General features: G+C 44.3%; 1 protein-coding gene and 1 pseudogene across 3 annotated transcripts in view; one reads left to right on the top strand and one right to left on the bottom strand.

The window, feature by feature from the left end:
- Wasf3 (WASP family member 3) overlaps positions 1-20518 on the bottom strand; it is a 100924-nt gene that overhangs the window by 54758 nt on the left and 25648 nt on the right. For all 3 annotated transcript variants that reach the window (XM_045155418.1, XM_045155420.1, XM_045155419.1), the window contains exon 2: positions 13671-13760. The gene's annotated coding sequence lies outside the window, so the exon portion shown is untranslated. The remainder of the gene's footprint in view (positions 1-13670; positions 13761-20518) is intronic.
- On the top strand, positions 14589-15116 carry LOC101607935 (annotated as a pseudogene).

Raw genomic sequence — 20518 nt, 5'->3', positions numbered from 1 at the left:
CGTGCCGCTAACATGACGAGATGAGGGAAGAAGATGGACTGAACAGGTTTTTGATGGATTTCTTTTTCCACTGTGCAGTCACAAAGACAACTCTGACTTTTGAGAGCATGTAGTTTGCACAACCTGGCAGTGTTAATTCTGTCTTTTCTATTCCTGAAGTGCTGTGACCTTTAGTCTGATTGCGGCGTGCCGGGCAATTAGGAGTGCGGTGTGTGGCAGAACCGAATCGGGCCTTCGCAGACTGCATCCAACGGACGCTTTTCACGCTGCAAATGTCTGGCTTTTCTGCTTGCTTGGCTGGTTTGTTTGAGGCAGGGTCTCACCCTAGCCTAGACCGATCTGAACTCACTATGTAGCCCCGGATGGCCTCGAACTCATGGCAGCTCTCCTACTTCGCCCTCCCACATGCTGGGAAAATGTTTGGCTTTTCAACCACAGGAACTTGTATTCACTTCAGAATACAAGTAATCCAAACGAGCTTGTCCTGTGCCCTTGGCACACACAGTGGGTGTGACACAGCTGATCTTCCTCTGCCCTTTCACCTTCGCTTTTTATGTTGAAGGGCCAGGGCTTTCCCTGCCTGCCGCAGTTTCAGAGTACCCAGGTACAGCCAAGTGTCTCCTGACGTTTCCCAGAGGACAGGTGCCTGGCCTTCCCTCCTTCCCATCGCCAATGCGAGGGCTCGGACTGCATGAACTCCCCACCTACTTCAATGTCTCTGCAGCCCTCCTCTCCTGCCCCTTGCACTGCTCTCCCAAGAGAAGGATGAGTCAAGAGAGAAGAGGGGCAACGAAGACCACCTTAGCCTTCACAGCAGTTCCCTGAGCCCAGAGACTACGCGCTGTCTGGAGAACGCTTCTGTAGGAGAGACGAAGGCTTCTATGACACAACACTGAGGAGGACCTGCAGACCCAGGCCGCGACTCAGGCTCTGCTAGTAACTCTGCGTGACTCTAGGCAAGTTCCCCAGTCGTGGTGGGACACAGTGTCTCTCTCTCTTCCTCCCTCTCTCTCTCTCCAATCCCTCCAACTACAGAGTGCTGTCTTCAAATATCCAGTGTGTTTTCATTATTCTCTAACTGATACAAAGAATGGGCAGATAAAAAAAGAAACGGGGGGTGGAGAGATGGCTTAGCAGTTAAGGCATTTGCCTGCAAAGTCAAAGGACGCCAGTTCAATACCCTGGTTCAGTACCCATGTAAAGCCAGATACACAAGGAGGCACATGCTTCTGGAATTTGTTGCAGTGGCTGGAGGCCCTGGTGCACCCATATTCTCATTCATTCATTCCTCCTCCCTCTCACACAGTAATGGATTAGTGTGGGAGGCAGATAAATGTTATAATGCAGGTGCATCAGAGGTATTTCTCATGCAACACACAACTAGAGAAAGGCCGTTCTTGAGATGGGAAAAGGCTGCATCACTGACAACAGGGAAGACTGAACAAACACTGGAGCGGGGTGGAACCTTTGGCTTCTCCGGGCACACTGGACACAGCAGAACCGCCGTGGCCACACGCTGTACATACATGCACACAAATGCAGTTATTACCAACACAGGGTCTGTGGAAAGCTTCTCTGTGCGTCAGTCACTTGGCTCGTTGCTGTGACCAAACACCAGGCGCGCAGCAGCTTAAGGAAGGAAAGGGTTTACTGGGGCTCAGTGTCAGGGCGGCCTTGAGGCAGCAGGGCAGCGGAAGGCCAGTTAGTCACGCCACATCCACCATCAGGAAGGTGAAGGCGGCCAGGAAGTGGGGAGCGCGCCCCAGTGACTCCCTGCCTCCAGCAAGGCTCCACCTCCTAAAGGCTCCTAAAGGGCACAGCCAGCTGGGACCAAGCATCCAACCACAGCAGGTAACAAATCTATGTCCACTAAAAATGGAGTCGCAAGTATTCGAACATACTGTTTTCCCAGAAATCCTGAAGTCTGTTTTCCAATTCTTGTATCAAATGGAAAAAGCAAGGCTGCCTATTTTTTGTTGTTCACAGGATTGGGTTGAGCCAACATGTTCAAATGGAAAAAACTTCTTTGCCTTAATTTGAACTTGCCATCATTTGTATTATTTAGAATACTGTTATCATTTGAAACATTGTTATCAGTAAGTTGGTTTTCACCTTGCTGTTTAGCTTATTTAACTAAGTGGCTATGGATGCCAAATCTGTAAGCCAGTTTACAACATCAAGTTCTGGCACAAATTTTAATTTGATAGTGCAAGTGACTTGATAACATGTCACAAATGAAATACTTTCAGTATCTGTACAGCTAGAAAGGGGAAATAGAGGGAACAGAAAGACAGGGCGGGGGGACTTAAGAGGATGGTATTGTATATATGTAAATAGAACAACAGATTAATGGGGATGGAAAGACCTAAGTGAGGTCAGGGGAAGAGATTGAGTAAAGGAAAGGTGGGGGGAGGGCTAATCAAAATCTCAGAGGGTATGAATAAGTCATATGGAAACCTTTTTTGAACAATGGAACATCCAGAAGTCATAGACTGTTGTTAGAAAATTTTCAGCCCCAGGGATGGGATACCTTCCAGTGAGCTGTTGGCCAGGGAGGTTCCTGATGCCCCCAAAGCATTACAGATCATTGCCGAGGCTCTGCATTTCCCACCAGGAGTAGATGCTAAGACCCTATTGCTGAAGACTCCACACACTTGGGCTGCAAGGTCACTGAGAAATCCTGTTGGAGCTGAGCTGCGAACCTCCTCCATGCAGACCAGCTGAGAGAAAGCTGGAAAAAGCCACACTGTGTGCAGTTCAATGGGAGAGAGAGAAATCACCAGTGAAGATACCCAACAGTGGATATATAATGCATTCCTGGAGCCGGTGATGATCTGTTCATTTGGCCTTTATGAAATTTAGTCATGATAATGAGCTGAATAATGAGATCCTTTAAATACTAATGCACATAAATGTTCTTGATGTACTATGCAATAATACCTCATTAAGTGTGACTTTGGGGCAGCAACTGTATCACCTGCTAATTTTACAAGTCCCTTTCTTGGACCTAACATCACTGGCATGGATCAGTCATTTTTAACATATTATGTTGACAAAGGCTAAAGAAATTTATATTAACTTTTTTTTTTTTACTGTTTTGTATAAATCTCTTGATTTAGTTGTGTCCTTTTTACAGCTGTATCTTTTAATGGCACTGAAGAAGCCATTTCTTAATAGTCGTTGTGGTGGTGTGATTCAGGTGTCCTCCATAAACTTAGGTTCTGAACGCTCGGTTCCCAGCTGATGGAGGTTTGGGAAGTAACGCCTCCTGGAGGCGGTGTATTGCTGGGAGTGGGCTTGTGGGTGTCAGAGCCAGTTTCCCCTGGCACACTCTCCTGTTGCTGTTGTCCGCCTGATGTTGGCCAGGGGGTGATGTCCACCCTTGGCTCATGCCATCATTTTCCCCTGCGATCATGGAGCTTCCCCTCGAGTCTGTCAGCCAAAATAAACTTTTCCCCCCACAGCTGCTCTTGGCCAGGGGATTTCTGCCAGCAACGCAGATCTGACTGCAACGGAGGTGTGTTCACCCCAACAGACAGCGGGCCGAGGGGCACTGGCGGGACTCCTGCTGTCGTCTGTCTCCAAGGCATGGAATCTAAAGTGGTGGCTCTCCTCTCACTTCTTTTGATAGCTTTTACAATTTCATCAATTTGCCTGGTTATGTAGTCTATTCAAACTATCTTCCCGCCCTCCTTTTTAATTTTTTTATGTGGGTACTGGGGAATCGAACCCAAGTCCTTAGGCTTCACAGGCAAGTAAATGCCTTAACCACTGAGAAATCTCTCCAGCCCAAGATAATACGTTTTTAGTAGGCAGTTTATGTCAACTATGCCTCTACCTAATGGTTTAAAAATGAATTAGTGGGGCTGGAGAGATGGCTTAGCGGGTAAGCACTTGCTTGTGAAGCCTAAGGACCCTGGTTCAAGGCTCGGGTCCCCAGAACCCACAGCCAGATGCATCTGGAGTTCGTTTGCAGTGGCTGGAAGCCCTAGCATGCCCATTCTCTCTCTCTCCCTTTTTGTCTGTCTGTCGCTCTCAGATAAATATTTTAAAAAAAAATTAAAAATAAAAAAAAATGAATTAGTGAATTTACTGGATCAGTGGTTTGAAAAGGTTAGCACTTTATTTTATTCAAGGTTGAACAAAAACATGAACTACAGGGCTGCGGAGGGCTTGTGGTAAAGGGGCTTGCTTGCAAAGCCCGAGGGTCCACATTTACTTCCCCAGTACCCAGACGTACAAAGTAGCATATGCATGTGGAGTTCATTTGCAGTGGCAGAAGTCCTGGAGCACCCATACTCACTCACTCACTCTCTCAAATGAGTAAGTGTTTAAAAAAAAAAAAACAATAACTGCAAACATACATTTCATAAACAATTTAAAATTTAACAAAAGCTACATTATTGATATAAAACTGATGTAAACAATTAACATTGGGAGATCACTAAACACTTATATGATTGATAAGTATGGTATGTTAGTTTTCCATCACTGTGGGGAAAACAACAGCTTTTGTGGATGGCTCTGCTTTACACATTTCAGCCCATGGTCACGTGGTCCTGCTGCTTTCAGGCTACGGTGAGGCAGACGTCGTGGCGAGTGGCACATGGCAAAGGGACTTCTCACCTCAAGGCAAGTTTACGAAGCAAAGACTGAGAGGAGGACCAGATTCCGTGAGACTTTTCGCATGCATGCCCTCAGTGACCTACTTTCAGGAGGGCCCATCTCATGAGGCTTACACCACCTCTCAATGGTGCCACCAGCTGGGTATGAAGTCGTCAACATATGACCCTCTGGGGTTCAGAACCAAACTATAACACGTGCTAACGTGACACTCAAGTGAAAGCAGGCCTACTACTAGCCAAGCCACAGGCCCAGAACCAAGTGTCATGACAAAGACGACGACGACTTGATAAACTTAGCAGACAGCCAGAGTGCTTAAAAGAGGCCACAGCTGGGCTGGAGAGATGGCTCAGCGGTTAAGCACTTGCCTGTGAAGCCTAAGGACCCTGGTTTGAGGCTCGATTCCCCAGGACCCATGTTAGCCAGATGCACAAGGGTGTGCACACATCTGGAGTTCGTTCACAGTGGCTGGAGGCCCTGGCACGCCCATTTTCTTTCTCTCTCTCTCTATCTGCCTCTTTCTCTGTCGCTCTCAAATAAATAAAAATAAGCAAAAAAAATTTTAAACAAAGAAGCCACAGCTAGCAAGCATCAAAGGAACAGCAAACAGAAATGCTAACTGAATCCCTGGACAAGCTCTCCTCCCAGAGCACGGCGGTCTGAGGAGAGCGTCACCAGCCTCCTGCGCAGAGCACAACCCCACCTGGGGATCTTCAGCAGCCCAACGGGCAGGTTCTTCGGAGTTCCTCCCGGGCTCAGTTACTTCAGACCCCATAAGCCTAAAGTCTCCACGCACAATACGGAATAATCCATCTACCTGGTTAGTTTAAAGGGACGAGGGGAAAACACCTGAAAGCCTCCTAAGATTTAATAAAATGGAGCTCAAATACTATAGAATATCCATGGGATACATGGGTGGGGGGGGGGCAAGTGACTGCTATACAGATGGAAATGTTTAACTTATTCCTTTGTCATATTGGGATAGAACGTCACTTACCAGCACTACAATCAGTCTGTAATCACAATGCAATGTATGTGAAAATCCCATAAGGGATTTACCATATTATTATTATTATTTATATTGCACAGTGAACATCAGTTAAATTAATGCTCTTTTACATCAAACTAAAATCATTGGCACCTTATTCAAACACTTTAGAAACAACTGAAAATTTAGCAAAAGCCACAGGATTTTTATACTGTAAAATATATCAATAAATATTCTGGGAGTGGGAGGGATGGCTTAGCACTTAAGGAGCTTGCCTACGAAGTCTAAGGACCCAGGTTTGATTCCTCAGTAGCCACGTAGACCATATGCACAAGGTAGCACATGCATCTGGAGGTTGAATGCAGTGGCCAGAGGCCCTGGTGGGCTCATTCATTCCCTCTCTCCTGATAAATAAATTACTAAAATAAGTAAACATTCTGGAGTTTAAAATACTGAGTATGTTAATACTTGCTAAAGAAATTTGACTTTATGAAAAAAATCAATCTGAAAATCTGTAAGAGATTTTTGATATTCAGAATCTGTTAGGACTTATATATATCTTCGAATCTAATTAATTCTCAAAAAGTTCTGTTTGTTTCTAGTTAGCCATAGCTTTAAACCTTACAATTATCTCCTACTAAGATCATCTTAATTATCTCTTTTAATAAAAAAGACCCATCACATGGTCTCTGTGTCTAACTCTTATGTATCAACTAATTAAGAATGACACATACACACACAAACTCAAAGTACATTAAGACTAAATTTGAGTCCCATAGCAAAACAACAAATTATAAAATGTAAAACTGGCCAACTATGGTGATTTACACCCATAATCCCAGCACTCAGGAGGCCGAGGGAAGATCCAGGGCAACAAACAAGAAGACTATTTGCCAGCTACGTAAAGAAACACTGTCATGATGCCCTGAAATAGGAAGTTTTATCATGAGAAATTAACTTTGGAGAGAGTGGAGATGGTGAATGAATGCAGGGTTTTCTAGATGAGCCAGACCTCTCAGCTGCTAACTCACCATTTTTGCTAACAATGGTCTGCTGCGAGAAATTTCATACAAATTGAATCATAAAACAGGGTAAGTTGAAAGCATCAGCAGAGCCTGTGAATCCTCCACCATCCAGCATGGGTACTAGCAACTTTGGGCTTGCGTGCTTTTAGAACCAAGAAACATCTTGGTGACATTAATTTTGGCAACTAGAAATCACACGCATAAAATATATTACAATAAGTACATGATTATTTTAGTTAATTATTCCATGTCTTTTGAGAAATGAAAGAAATACTACTTCAATAAACACCTCATGTGTGCAACCTACAAACTTGGTCTCAAGACTTGAAGACAGCTCTAAGCACATCCCAACCAAGACTATTCACTATAAAAAGAGACATGTTGGGCTGAGAGATTGCCCAGTGGTTAAGGCACTTGCCTGCAAAGTGTAAGAACCCAGGTTTGATTCCCCAGGGCCCATGTAAAGCCAGATGCACAAGGTGGTGCATGTGTCTGGGGTTCATTTGCAGTGGCTGGAGGCCCTGGTGCCTCTCTCTCTCTCTAATAAATAAAATATTTAAAATAATAATAATAAACAGACATGTAGGGTTTTGGAAAACTATAGAAAATTAGCTTAAAAAAGCTACATCATAAAGCTGACGGCAGTAAATTGGGATATGATTAAGTGTCTCGAGAGCATTTCAGCCCAGCATTTCATACAGTCTGTGGCATTTACATCCCACTACAACTTTACAATCTGGTATTGTCCTCATTGAATAGACCGAAGTCATGGAAAATGATAAATAACTTACCCAGAGTGAAAAATCAGTAAATGTAAGAACTTACATTTAAAGCTATTCCTCCAGATGACAAAGTTTTAACAATGCTCTGTAGCAAAGCTCCCCCCATCCCCCGGTGGTCACATCTGAACGCCCACTCTCCTCATGCTTTGAGGGTTAAGTCTACTGCCCCCACAGATCCCCAGGTTTCCCATCCTTTGCTTAGCCAGGGGATGAAGTTCAAGGGCTTGGCGCAGAGGAGATGGATTAGGTGAGCCCAACAATCCCCCAAGGAAAGCGCTTACCTTTCTTTTTCCATGTAAAAGCACTGATGAAAGTGAAAGCGCTGGATGAGTTACCTGCCGCCAAACACTGGCCCCTCACTAAGGAATCGAGGCCGGTTGCCCATTTTCTGTGAGCACACCGAGTGAAGCTGTCTGATGCCGGAGTCTCACTAGTATAGGCCCTTCTCACTTTTAGAAAGTTCTGAGGCTCTTTTACTTTTCTTCCAGCTGTGTATGTGCATGAAGGTGTACATGTGTGCACATGCATGTGGAGGTCACAGGTGTAACTGCTCCCGCACTATCCACCGTTTTGGGGACAGGGTCTCTCACTGGCCTAGCATCTGCCAAGTGGGCTAGACTGGGCAGCCAGTGAGTCCACGACCCACCTGCGTCACCGTCCCCAGCACGAGCATGACAAGCACGTGGCACCGTGCTTCTAGGGACTGAACTCAGGCTCCCGACTGACCTATTTCTCTATCCCTATTTCTTTCATTATTATTATTTATTGTCTTAGTGCTACCAGGTAAAGCAATGTGTCCATACCCTTTTTCATACATATATACACTACATACTCTGTGGGGTCAGGCAGACCTTGAACTTGCTTAAAATCCTCCTGACTCCTCCTCCTGAGTAGCTGAGATTATAACAGGTTTAGACTACCTCTTCATTTTAAACAGATCAAGGCTGGCACAAGGGACTGCCTGTCTACTCAACTGACAGGTGCCAAGACCCTCCCTGGCGTGGGGCTTCTTGGCGCGGCAGCTGCTTGCTCACCCATCCTGCGTGGGGGCCGCGCGGCTGGGCCGGGTCGGCTGCTCTTGGCAGAGCTCCTGCCGCCTTGCTGCGCGTCTTGACGGACTCCGGGCTCCGCATCTGCACTTGCCAGAGCGTTCAACTGGGCCTCTACCACCGATTCCACAGGGGATTCGAGTGCTGCTGCTTTGGGCACCCACCTAAGCCGCCGTCAAGCGGCTGCGCAGGCCCCATCCAGACACCACTGCTTCCGCCGTTGTTATGGAAACCACCAGGGTTTCCTTGTTCCTGAGACTTTTCCTATAGCCCCCCTTCCTGCATGGGACACCCTGTCAGCGCCCTTGGAGACTTTGTCACAGCCATAGCTAGTCCACTCCTGTTGACTCATTTCACAGCTGCTCCAGGTGTGTCCACCCACAGTAGAGCCACTCCAGATGTCCTCCCTCTGCTCTGGGACCAGCACCTCCTCTTCTCGCCACGGCCAGGTCAGGTAAGTGCGGTGCGCTTGTAAAGATGGCATGATAGTACAGAACGCCGGGGTGAGGGGCACAGGTGAGCCCACTCTGTCTGTACATGTAAGTAGCGTTCTTCTCACCCTCACAGGGCCAGTCTTGGACCTCTGTTCCATGTACTGCACCAATGGGCTGTGTCTGATGCTCAAATATACCCATGTTCAGACAATGTGTGTGTCAGATAACGTGGGCTGAGCTCCATGCATGAAGAGCAGGTAATATCAAGAGCTACTGGCCTTGAGAATACCCAGGAGGCAGAGTCGCTGGCAGAGCTAGCCACCGGCAGCAGCTGTGGACACTAGCTGCTAAGAGGTGCTGCTACAAAGAGCCTGGAGCTGCTCAGAGCAGGGGCTAAAAGCTGCTGGCACTCAATGTGCACAGCTGTAAGTCTACGGGGCTGTGCTTTGTACTTCCAGGATGTCCATCAAACTGAGCAACAGAACGCCAACTAGTTACTAACAGCCTCGCTCTCTACGTTATGTTACCCCGACGTGCCAAGTACTCAACGCCATCAAACATGGCCAACGTTGCATGGATAGGTACACTGTTTTTAAACCATGTGATTTTTAAAATGAGTTTCTTAGTATCCTATTCAGGTTGTAAAATAGTTTCATTACAAATGACTTAAAGTAATTCTACAAAAACCATCTGCAGGGCTGGAGAGATGCCTTAGTGTTAAGGCACTTGCTTATGAATCTTAAGGACCCAGGTCAAATTCCCCAGTACCCATGTAAGCCAGATGTACAAGATGGCACATGTGCCTGGAGTTCATTTGCTGTGGCTGGGGGCCCTGTATGCATATGCGCGCACGCGCTCTCTCTCTCTTGCACTCTCTCTCTCTCTCTCCCCCCCTCCTTCCCTCCCTCCCTTCCTCCCTCCCTTCCTCCTTCCCTCCCTCTTTCTCTCTGTCTCTCTTAAATAATTTTTAAAAACCATTGGAGACCCTGCACATATCATGTAACTGTCCCAGGCAGTTGGGATCAGAATTCAGGTTTTCTCAATGCCATTCTGGAATTCATTATGAAAATAAATTGAAAAATCACTGAGCAGAAATTAAAGGCCATAATATGTGGCTTATAATGATATACAAAACACCAACTGTTCCTAAGGCATAGCCAGCAATCACACAAACAATTTTTATTCACCCAAAGTCACACTATACTTATGATACATTTGATAGATTTATTTATTTGCCCTCTTGGAAATTAAGAGGATGTCTTAGCAATGTTTTAAAACAAAAGCTATTAATGTAACTTATACTAATACATACCTTTTAAATGCTACACACAGCTTTTTCAGTTATATTAGCAGAAAGAAGAAACTAATTAAATACCAACAGATGATGCCCACTTTTTTTTTTTTTTTTTCCTCGAGGTAGGGTCTCACTCTAGCCCAGGCTGACCTGGAATTCACTAGGTAGTCTCAGGGTGGCCTCGAACTCACAGTTCTCCTCCTACCTCTGCCTCCCGAGTGCTTGGATTAATGGCGTGCACCACCATGTCCAACCTGATACCCACTTTTAACCTTTAAGAAAACAGGAACTTAAGTCCTCAAGTGACAGAAATACTGCAGACTCAGATAATAGCCACACAAACAAAGCATGCATGAACACACACATGTGCGTGCACTCACACATGCAGAGCACATGCTGAACACGGCATTCAGCATCCATTCCCATCTCCTTCTGTCCCCTCTCCTACTTCACAGGCTGTGTGGCTAAATCTATCTTCCCATGTTCCCTTGTTAAGAGGACCATGGATTTGATGTATTTCTTTTTCCTCTACCTGGGTGACTTTTATTTCCTTTTTCTGTTTTATACACTACAGGAATTATTAACACAATGCTGAACAGAAGTGGCAATGGTCAACGCATTGTGTTCCTAATGTAGGTGGAAGAATTCATCTTGAATCTATAATCATAACATTCATGTAGAGCTTTCATAAAACCCTTTAAGCAAGCTCTGGAAGCTCCTCTGTACCCCCACTATTTAGTTATTTGTTTCGTATTTTTTTGTTTTTTTTTAGGAATTAATGAATGAGATAGGGGGACAAACACAGACAGAATTAGTTATTGGCACGTTAGGGTTTCCCACCACTGCAAACAACCTCTAGATGCATGCGCCACTTAGTGCATCTGGCGTACTTAGGAACTGGAAAATTAAACTCAGTCCTTAAGCTTTGCAGACAAGCACCTTAACCTGAGCCAGCTCTCCAGCTCCATACTCCTATGTTTTTATTTATTTATTTTATTTTAGAGAGGGAGGGAGGGAGACTTGGCATGCCAGGGCCTCAGACACTCCTGCTTTTGAAAATGTACTTTATTTCCTATTGTTGAGTTTTTATCATGAATAAATGGTGAGAATTATCAGATGGTCACCATGCATCTACTGAAATGATCATAAGAGTCTTAAACCTGTTGCTTATTCTATTACAACTGTGAATGATACTGATTTTCAAATACTGCTGAAATGCTGGACTCTTGGAACAAATGGCGCTTGGGCAGGATACACTGTCCTTTTCACACTAGTGAATCAAGTTGAAGAGGTTTTGTTGTTAATAGGAATAGGTAAGGGAGTGGCAGTGCAAGGGAACATCAAAATGACCTAAATGCTGTCCCCTTGAAGACAAGCCTGTACCCTTGCTGCTGAGGCCTGAGATGCAATCTCTCGATCCAGGCGCCTGCGCTCAGGATGCAATGTAAGTCGCCCACACGCGCCCACGGTCTTTGTGATCACATCAAGTGCGCTCTAGATCACGGCCTCCTAAACAGTCTCCACTTGTGACCCATCTGCTCCTGAGAAAATTTTACAGGAACCCGGGTACATAGGTTATATAATAAACTAGGGTACACAAAACAAGCATTTACTAATTCTTCGGTATACCAACAATTTCACCATTTGTTAATGACAAAAACAAATTTGCATACTAGTGAGATAGATGAGCTTTTTCATGTTAACATGAAGATTTAAATCTAGGTGGACAATCTTTAAAGACACTGATGCTGAAAAATACTGGTTCTCATAAATACTGGTAATAGGAATTTCTGTTTGCTCCTTCACTGTCCCAAGACAGTGTAACTACAGGCTCCTTCATTTTAACCCTAAGAACTACCTTGTGGCCTCACTGATGGCTCCTGAGCCTTTCCTCTTTTCCATGCCGTTGATTTTGCTCCTTGCCGACCCCTTCCTCCTCTTCTACTAGGGTTAATTTGCTCGCCAGTTTCGGGTTCCCTAGGTGAAAGTCTAGATGACTGCTGCTAAACTAGTCTTCTAACATAAACAGTTAACACTATCAACCCTCCCTTTAAGTAGGGCTCCAGGTACACACCACGCACTGTAATATGCTGGGTTTTCGTTTGCATTCAATTCAAGATATTTTCCAATCTCCTTTGTGACTTCCTCGGACTCATGAGTTTTCAGATACGAGTTAACTTCAAAATATTTGTTGATTTCCCAGACATCTGAAACTCAGTTCTAGCCAATTCTATTGTAATCAGAGAACACACATATATTCCTGAAAAGTTATCCATCAAGTGTAGACATCAAACTTAATTTTCCTATGACAAATTAGTGTAATAATATACCTAAGGTCAAATTAGACATGATTAAAGTCTTTTTAGCTTCTGGTAGAGCGTATTTTCTGATACTCTATGTTTTCTCTGAACACCATCTCAAAACCAAGACTTGGTAGTCTCTCCCTGTGCTTCAAAACAGGAGGAAAAGGAGAAGAAGGGAGGAGAGGAGAAGAAAGAGAAGGAGGGAAGGAGGCAGATTTAACTTGTTTTTTACAACTCTATTAAATAAGCAAAAAAGACGATATTATTTTGCACATAAGGCAAGTGACACAAAAATATCTTACCTTATGAATTTAATGTGTGTGTCATTACTCCTCAGACATCCCAAAAAGGCAGAGACCACTGAAATACTTAATTTTAAATGCACTATAGCCAGTCAGAAATACCATTATCTCAGCTCAAAATGAAGTATTAAAATTGACTAGCTTAAGTTTTTAAATCTTCAATTCTTTTATTCATTCAGTCTTGGGAAAGTTTAAATTTCTGAAAACTGACAAAAAAAAACCCAGCAAATAAAAATCACATGGAGAAAACATATGTAAGATTTCAGTATGGGCTGTAGAGGTGGCTTGCTGTTAAGACACTTGCCTACAAAGCCAAAAGACCCAGGTTCAATTCCCCAGGACCCACATAAACCAGATGAACAAGGTGGCACACGCATCTGGAGTTCGTTTGCAGTGGCTGGAGGCCCTGGTGTGCCCATTCTCTCTCTCTCTCTCCTCTTGCCCTTTCTCACTCTAGCTATTTGCCTCTCCTTATCTCAAGTAAATAAAATAAAATATTAAAAAATACTTCAGCTTAACAAGTCAGAAAACAGCAATAAAAGATTTGCATTTGACACAACCAATAAAAAGCAAGTCATAAACTAACAAGACATATAGAAAATTCACAAAGAAATGAAATGACTATATCAGTCATAATTTTTCCCTTCCAATTAGGAACTATTAATTAGAAGGAAGCTCTTAAATATTATATGCGGTTAACAACATGTTTAAAATATGCCAATACTGAGTATTAAATATTCAAAAACATGAGAGAATTTTGTGTTGTTCTTATTCCAGTGAAATTTCTAGACTATAAACTATAAACTGTAAAAAAAGAAGTTTCTGGTACTGAAACGAAATGTCTTTGAAGATAAAGGCATGCGCCCTTACCATGTAATTGTTGACTTATGAATTGCAGAAACTTGGGTAGCATCACCAGTTTGGCTCAGTTATCAGGAGTAACAGCAATCAAACGTAAAGCTAAAAGAAAAAAATTACAATTAATTATCAGTAGGCAAAATGTTTACTAGTCTTCAATAATACTTTAAATTTAAATTTTGTTTTTTCAAAAATTCACCAAGGAGCCCTTAATCCCAGAACTAGCTCTTTTTTATAAAAAAGTATTTTTGTTTTTATTTATTTATTAGAGAGAGAGGGCATAGGCTAGTGCCTTAACTGCTAAGCCACCTCAGCAGCCGTAGCTCTTTTTAAAGTTAAATAAGGAATGAGTATTGGATATAAATTCCTGTGTAATTCCAACTCTCCATACTGAAACTCCAACATTAATTTCAAGGACTCAGTTAAAAACCACTAAAAGGGGCCTTGAGAGATGGCTTAGCGGTTAAGGCACTTGCCTGTGAAGCCTAAGGGCCTAGGTTCAATTCCCCAGTACCCATGTAAGCCAGCTGCACAAGATGGCACATGCTTCTGGAATTTGTTTGCAGTGGCAGGAGGCCTTGATGAGCCCTTTCTCTGTCTCTTCTGCCTCTCTCTCTTTCTCTCTCTCTGTCTCTCAGATAAATAAATAAATAAAATATCTTTAAAAACAGTAAAAGGTAAAAAATATTCAAGTATATTATAGGTCTACCTTCAGCCAGATAAGCTACTCAATGGTAACACATACATTTTAGATTTTGTTACTCCCTACAGAATGAATCAAATAACACTGATTATTCACATTAAGAGCTATACGCAAGAGTTTTCATATTTATTTTTCTCAACAATATTTAAATTTAATTAAAATCTTGATGATCTCCCTTCCCGTGCGGTCCTCGCCTCCTCCTCGGCGCACAGGCGTCCCACGGGAAGATGGGGGCCGTGGTCACCAGACGCTTCCTAGAGTGCCTGCTGGGCCCCCACTTTCTCTCCCACATCCCCATCACCCTGTTCGTGGACCTGCAGGCGGTGCTGCGCCAGAGCTCTACCCGGTCGGGTTTACAGACCTGAAGAACTGGTATTCAAAGGAGTTCAAAGACCCTCTGATGCAGGATCCCCCGGTGTGGTTCAAGTCCTTCGTGTTTTGCGAGCTTGTGTTTCAGCTACCTTTCTTTCCCACTGCAGCATATGCTTTCTTCAAAGGAAGCTGCAGGTGGATTCGCACACCTGCCATCATTTACTCTGTTCACACCATAACAACTTTAATCCCAATTCTCTACACGATTCTACTTGAGGATCTCTCCAGAGCCAGTGCTTTCAAAGGACAGAGACCTGAGGCGCTCCGGGAACGACTGACCCTCATGTGTATCTACGCCCCCACTTCATCATCCCTCTCATACTAATAGTTTTCATGTTGCGGAACCCTACTACAAGTATGAGGAGTAAAGAAAGACAAAATGAAGGAAACAGCCCCTAACCCAGTGGAGGAGATGCTCTCAGTGCAGTTGCCTTGGACCCAATGTAAGAAAAGCAGCTCTGAACCTGTATCTTCAGCAGCACATGAAACATCACCAGCAATATGCAAGAACAAGGCTGAGACAAAAGCCATGTCACCCTCACCTTTCAAGGGCACTGCAATGAACTGACCAATCAGCAGGGACAGGCCAGGACAGGAGTGGACCAGATGATAGCAAAGTGGTGCCAAATACCTTACTGTTGTCCAAGCTCCATCACAGGAGCATACTGGAAGCTGGCTGAGCTTCCACATAACATGGCCTGGTTGACAAGTTCCTGAGTCACATGACCCAGAATGTATACATTTCATGAAACCCTTCATAAAATGAACTTTCATGTTTCAGGACATTTAATGTCAGAAGTTTTGCCTCTTTAATGATCATGAAAATTTGAATCATGTTTTCTTGCAAAAGGTTTTAGCTTAATTTTTTTTTTCTTAGCCTTCCTGCTTTACGTGAGAAATGGGTTAAAGTGGAAGGTGTTTCTATATTGTGTGCACCTAGGGTCTCTGTAGTAATGTCCAGTGTTCCATTAAGTCTCTAAACCTGCCCTGGAAGCCAAGCCTTAAACAAAACCAGACAATATACATCCCAGCCAATTCCATTTTGTTCACAAGCTGTGTTGCATTAGTTGGTATTGTGTCTGACTAGTGTCTGATCCAAATAAAGGTAGTTGCTGACTGCTGGAAAAAAAAAAAATCTTGATGATCATGTTATAAATAGTGCCTGCAGGGATAAACAGTAATAAAGACACATCAGCCTCCCTTTAACACTGAACACATAAAACTGAGTAAGAAAGTGATTGCTCATGAAAGAGCATGGTGAGGAATATACAGGTCATTTAATGCACTAAGGTAGGTGCAGGAAATTGAGACCAAAGCAGCCCAGAGGTAAACGCAATACGCCCAACAGCTTCCCTGAGATTGAGATGGGGGAGGCAAGGCATGGGAGGAGGGCAGAAACTGCAATTTCCATAAGGAAGCAAGCAACTTTGAGTCTAGTAAGAATAACCCGAGGACTGATGAGATGGCTTAGCAGTTAAGGCAGCTGCCTGCAAAGCCAAAGGACCCAGGTTCAATTCCCCAGGACCCACATAAGCCAGATGCACAAGGGGGCACATGCACCTGGAGTTCTTTTGCAGTGGCTGGAGGCCCTGGTGTGCCCATTCTCTTGTTCTCTCCCCCTCTCTGCCTCTTTTTTTTCCTCTCTCTCTCTCAGATAGATAAGAAAAGATAAAAAGACTTATTTGATCATGTATGTATTTACATACATAGTCCAACAGATTGTGAGAAGCAATGCAATTTAGACTGACACTCTCCTTTTGATAACATATTCTATATTAATATATTTTACACCGAAGTAATAGCTCAATACTATTCCACTATATAAATGCCCTGTCTCCTCTTAGTAGCAGCTACCTAGCGTGCCATCGATTTTGCAGCATAAAGGAGCAAAGTGTTCTTTTTCCTAACTAACCTGCAGAGATGTCATCTTATTCATAAATGCAGGAAATCATCATGGGATTTAGATTATCCAGGCTCCATTTTATATCTACCGGTTGATTTTACTTAACCATGTTGAGAGTAACAGTACTATTACCCTTCAATGGTGTCCAATATCATATTTCCTGATGATCATTTGGTTTGAGGAATTCTTCCATTTGTGTGAAAAGCCCTGCAATTATTATTTCTAATTCTGACTATTATTTGGCCGATGCTCTAGTCAGGACCCTTCACAGTACCTACGCCTCATGGGTTTTAGTCTTCAGACCAAACTAGAGTGAATCACTCATGACAGATACCCACTAATCAAAGTGAGCCCTGAAGTGGGCTAGTTTCCCAAAAAGACAGGCTGCTCATGGCAGTGGCTCAGAAGAGACCCAGGTTACCTGGGCTGACACAAGATCTCTGTGTTATGTCTAGAAGGAAAGTAACTTTGAAGCCATCTGCTTACTCTTCACTTCTTAGTTTTGGTGTCTCCAACCCTTTCTGCCTACAAACCCAGCCTCCCCTGCTTAGCACATGGGAGTACTGACTCTGGTTTTAGTACAAGCTGTTGCCTGATTACAGAATCACAAGTAAAAGGCATCTCTAAACTCAATTTGTTTCCCTTCTGTCCTCTGGCACCATCTTCCGACTTGGATCGGAAATGAAACCAAATCAAAGGTGATCGATGCTATGAACAGGAGACCCCACATCCGAAGCTGGAAAGCGCCAGTGCCGGGGCTGCCTGCAGAGTGCCGAGTCCGGGAAAGGTTTCTTCCCAGTGGGGAAAGGACAACAGGACCTGCGCAGGAAGCCTGGGTCACCTCTCCATACGGAGCCTAACCACGGGGCTTGGAGCCGGGCTGTATTAGCCCAGAGCCCACGCTCACTGACACACCTAGGCCACCTTCACCTCCCAAAGGCCCCACAACTTTGCCACATTACCACCAGCTGGGGACCGAGCGTTCGAAAAACATGAGCCTATGGGGGGGTATTTCTCCCAAACCGCCACAAGAGGAGAACAAACAATGTGGAGGTTGAAAACGGCTGTGTAACCCTAACAAACATGCTTGGTTCTCACAGGGAAAAATGGATCCACCGTATGACGCTTCTGCACACACGTGCCAGGGGAACCTCTTCCTCTTCCTCCCTCCTCTGCTCTCGCCCCTCACCCTCTCCACTTTCATTTTCAAGGAAGACAGGCTCTGGTCCCAGCCAGCCACCTGTGAGTATTAATTAATGCCTTTTAACCTAAATCTACTCTTCTTGCCCTCCCTCCCTCCCCCCTTTTTTTTAAAGTTCATCATTCAACATATACACAATACTTAAAAATCACTTAAGAGGGCAGGGCGTGGTGATGCGCACGCCTTTAATCCCAGCACTCGGGAGGCAGAGGTAGGACTATTGCTGTCAAGGCCTCCCTGAGACTACATGGAGACTAACAAGGCCAGCCTGGGCTACAGTGAGACCCCCCACCTCGAAAAATAAACAAAAAACTAGTAAATCATTTGACAACTAAGTGAACTTTCTCAAATGCCTACACTGAAATGACAATTCTGATAGCCCAAGAATGCTGGATGAGCCCTGTACTGAGTGACCTTGCATACTGACCCAGCGGCTACTACCTTCAAGTGCCACCCAGGCCTAAAGCATGAGACTCTGAGCCAACGAACGCTTGTTTCCACTTCACCAACAGTTACTGAGCTTTGCTAGAATAAACACAGAAAGATAAAACAGAATAAGTGTTCAAGATAAAAGAAGGCTTTCAGTTTGGGGAAAGAGCGCTTACTAGAAGCAAGAGAAAAAGCTGTCAAGAAAACTTACGGAACAACTGACAACGTGGACTGCTACCAGTTGGCATCAAAAAGCAGTTTTCTTTAGTAGTATTTGGAGGCAGCCTAAGAACTGGGGAAAAGTAAGGGCAGGCAGGACAGGGTTAGGGGCCTGAGAGGTGGATCCCACTGGTAAGAGAACCACCTGCGGGCCGGAGCAGAGGACAGTCGCAGGACCTTCTTCCAGAGCTGTGCAGACAGCACAGGGCACAGGCTTCCTTGTTAAGAAGAAATCCCAGAATCTTAAACACTTTCCTGTTTTAAAAAAGCGGGACACTGTGTCCTTGGCTAGTCTCCTGGCGCTGGTCTGGCTGCTCCTGACCCTACAATGACCAGCGGCCACCAGGGAGGCCGGACAATAGTGGTTTAAAAGCACAGAACACATCCAGCCAAGCGAAAAGATCTCCCTGCCTCAACTACCGTATATTTTTCTCTCCTTTAATTACTGAATCTTGAGACTAGAATTCATCCCCGATTCAAAGAGATGCTAAACCCAGCCCAGTTCAGAATGCAGCACGAGATGTGCCGTGTGATGTTCCTAGTGGATGGGCTCTTATTTCACAGCTCACATCTTTCCTCCTTTCATTTACCAAAAAACTAACACTCCAGATACACATTCAACTTTAATCTTCAATGCCAGCTATGTATTCATTAGTGAAAACTCACAAATATGCTTTTCTTTCTTTAAAAGTCTCCTGATTTGTTCTTCTAATCATGACATTCATCAAGTGACTTTATCTGCAAAAATGCCATCTTGTTTATGCATGATGAGCGAGTTAAAACAAGGCTGTGGTCCATCAGGCTCCTCACTGCAGATGGAAAATTATTATTAACACTACAAGCGGGCTGGGGAGATGGCTCAGTGGTTAAGCGTTTGCCTGTGAAGCCTAAGGACCCCGGTTCGAGGCTCGATGACCCAGAACCCACGTTAGCCAGATGCACAAGGGGGCGCACGTGTCTGGAGTTCGTTTGCAGTGGCTGGACGACCTGGTGTGCCCATTCTCTATCTGCCTCTGCCTCTTTCTCTCCCTCTCTCTCTGTCACTCTCAAATAAATAAATAAATAAAATATTAAAAAAATAAACACTACAAGCACATTTGAATCCAAAGTGTCATTTACAAGTTTTCACACGAGCTGTTCTGTCTAGTCTACACCCACACTGACACACGCACATAAGAACGCCTTTTTCTAGCTAATAACTTAGGAAACAGGCTCAAGGAATGAGAAGACACACTCAAGACTCATGCATCAAGTAAACAGGAAACGCTCTTAGCTCCCCAAAGTCAACTCCTTCTCTGGCCTCTCTATTGTTTTCACTGTCTGGGGTCACCTCACCCAGGGCAATCCCCCTCCGACCAACTGCACACGCCCTCGGCACGTGTGACACTTGGACGCTCAGCACAGCACCTGCTGCCTGGCCTCCTCAACTCAACCGGAAGCCCTCTGAGGGCAAGAGATAGGCGCTCTCTCTATACCAGGCTGGCTTGAAGTCACTATGTGGTCTCGGGCTGGCCTCGAACTCACAGCAATCCTCCTACCTCTGCCTCCCAAGTGCTGAGATTAGAGGCGTGCACCACCACGCCTGGCTAGAACTGTGTATTTTTTAATGTTTAGACTACTACCATATAAGTCACATATTTAATTTAGTTTCCATTTATGATGACATCTATCAAAAGAGAATAAAGGGGAACTATAAGATGGCTTAGCAGTTAAGGCGCTTGCCCGTGAAACTTATGGCCCAGGGCCCACGTAAGCCAGATGCACAAGGTGGCACATGTATCTGGAGTTCATCTGCAGTGGCTGGAGGCCCTGGCGTGCCCATTTGCTCTCTATATGCCTCTTTCTCTGTCTCTCTCAAAGAAATAAAATACTTTTTTTAAAAAAGGGAATAAAGGAGAACCTACTAGACAAATATCTCTTTTACCTTAATTTTAACTTCAGCAACCAAAGCATAACGTCACCCTTGCCTTTCATTCTATGTTCCAAGCTCCAACCACAAAATGTATTAGGGAGTTTTATTGCTTTTGTTTTGT

This window comes from Jaculus jaculus, chromosome 7, assembly GCF_020740685.1.
Source record: "Jaculus jaculus isolate mJacJac1 chromosome 7, mJacJac1.mat.Y.cur, whole genome shotgun sequence".
In the NCBI taxonomy this organism is placed as follows: domain Eukaryota; kingdom Metazoa; phylum Chordata; class Mammalia; order Rodentia; family Dipodidae; genus Jaculus; species Jaculus jaculus.
This window is presented reverse-complemented; position numbering and strand designations above follow the sequence as displayed.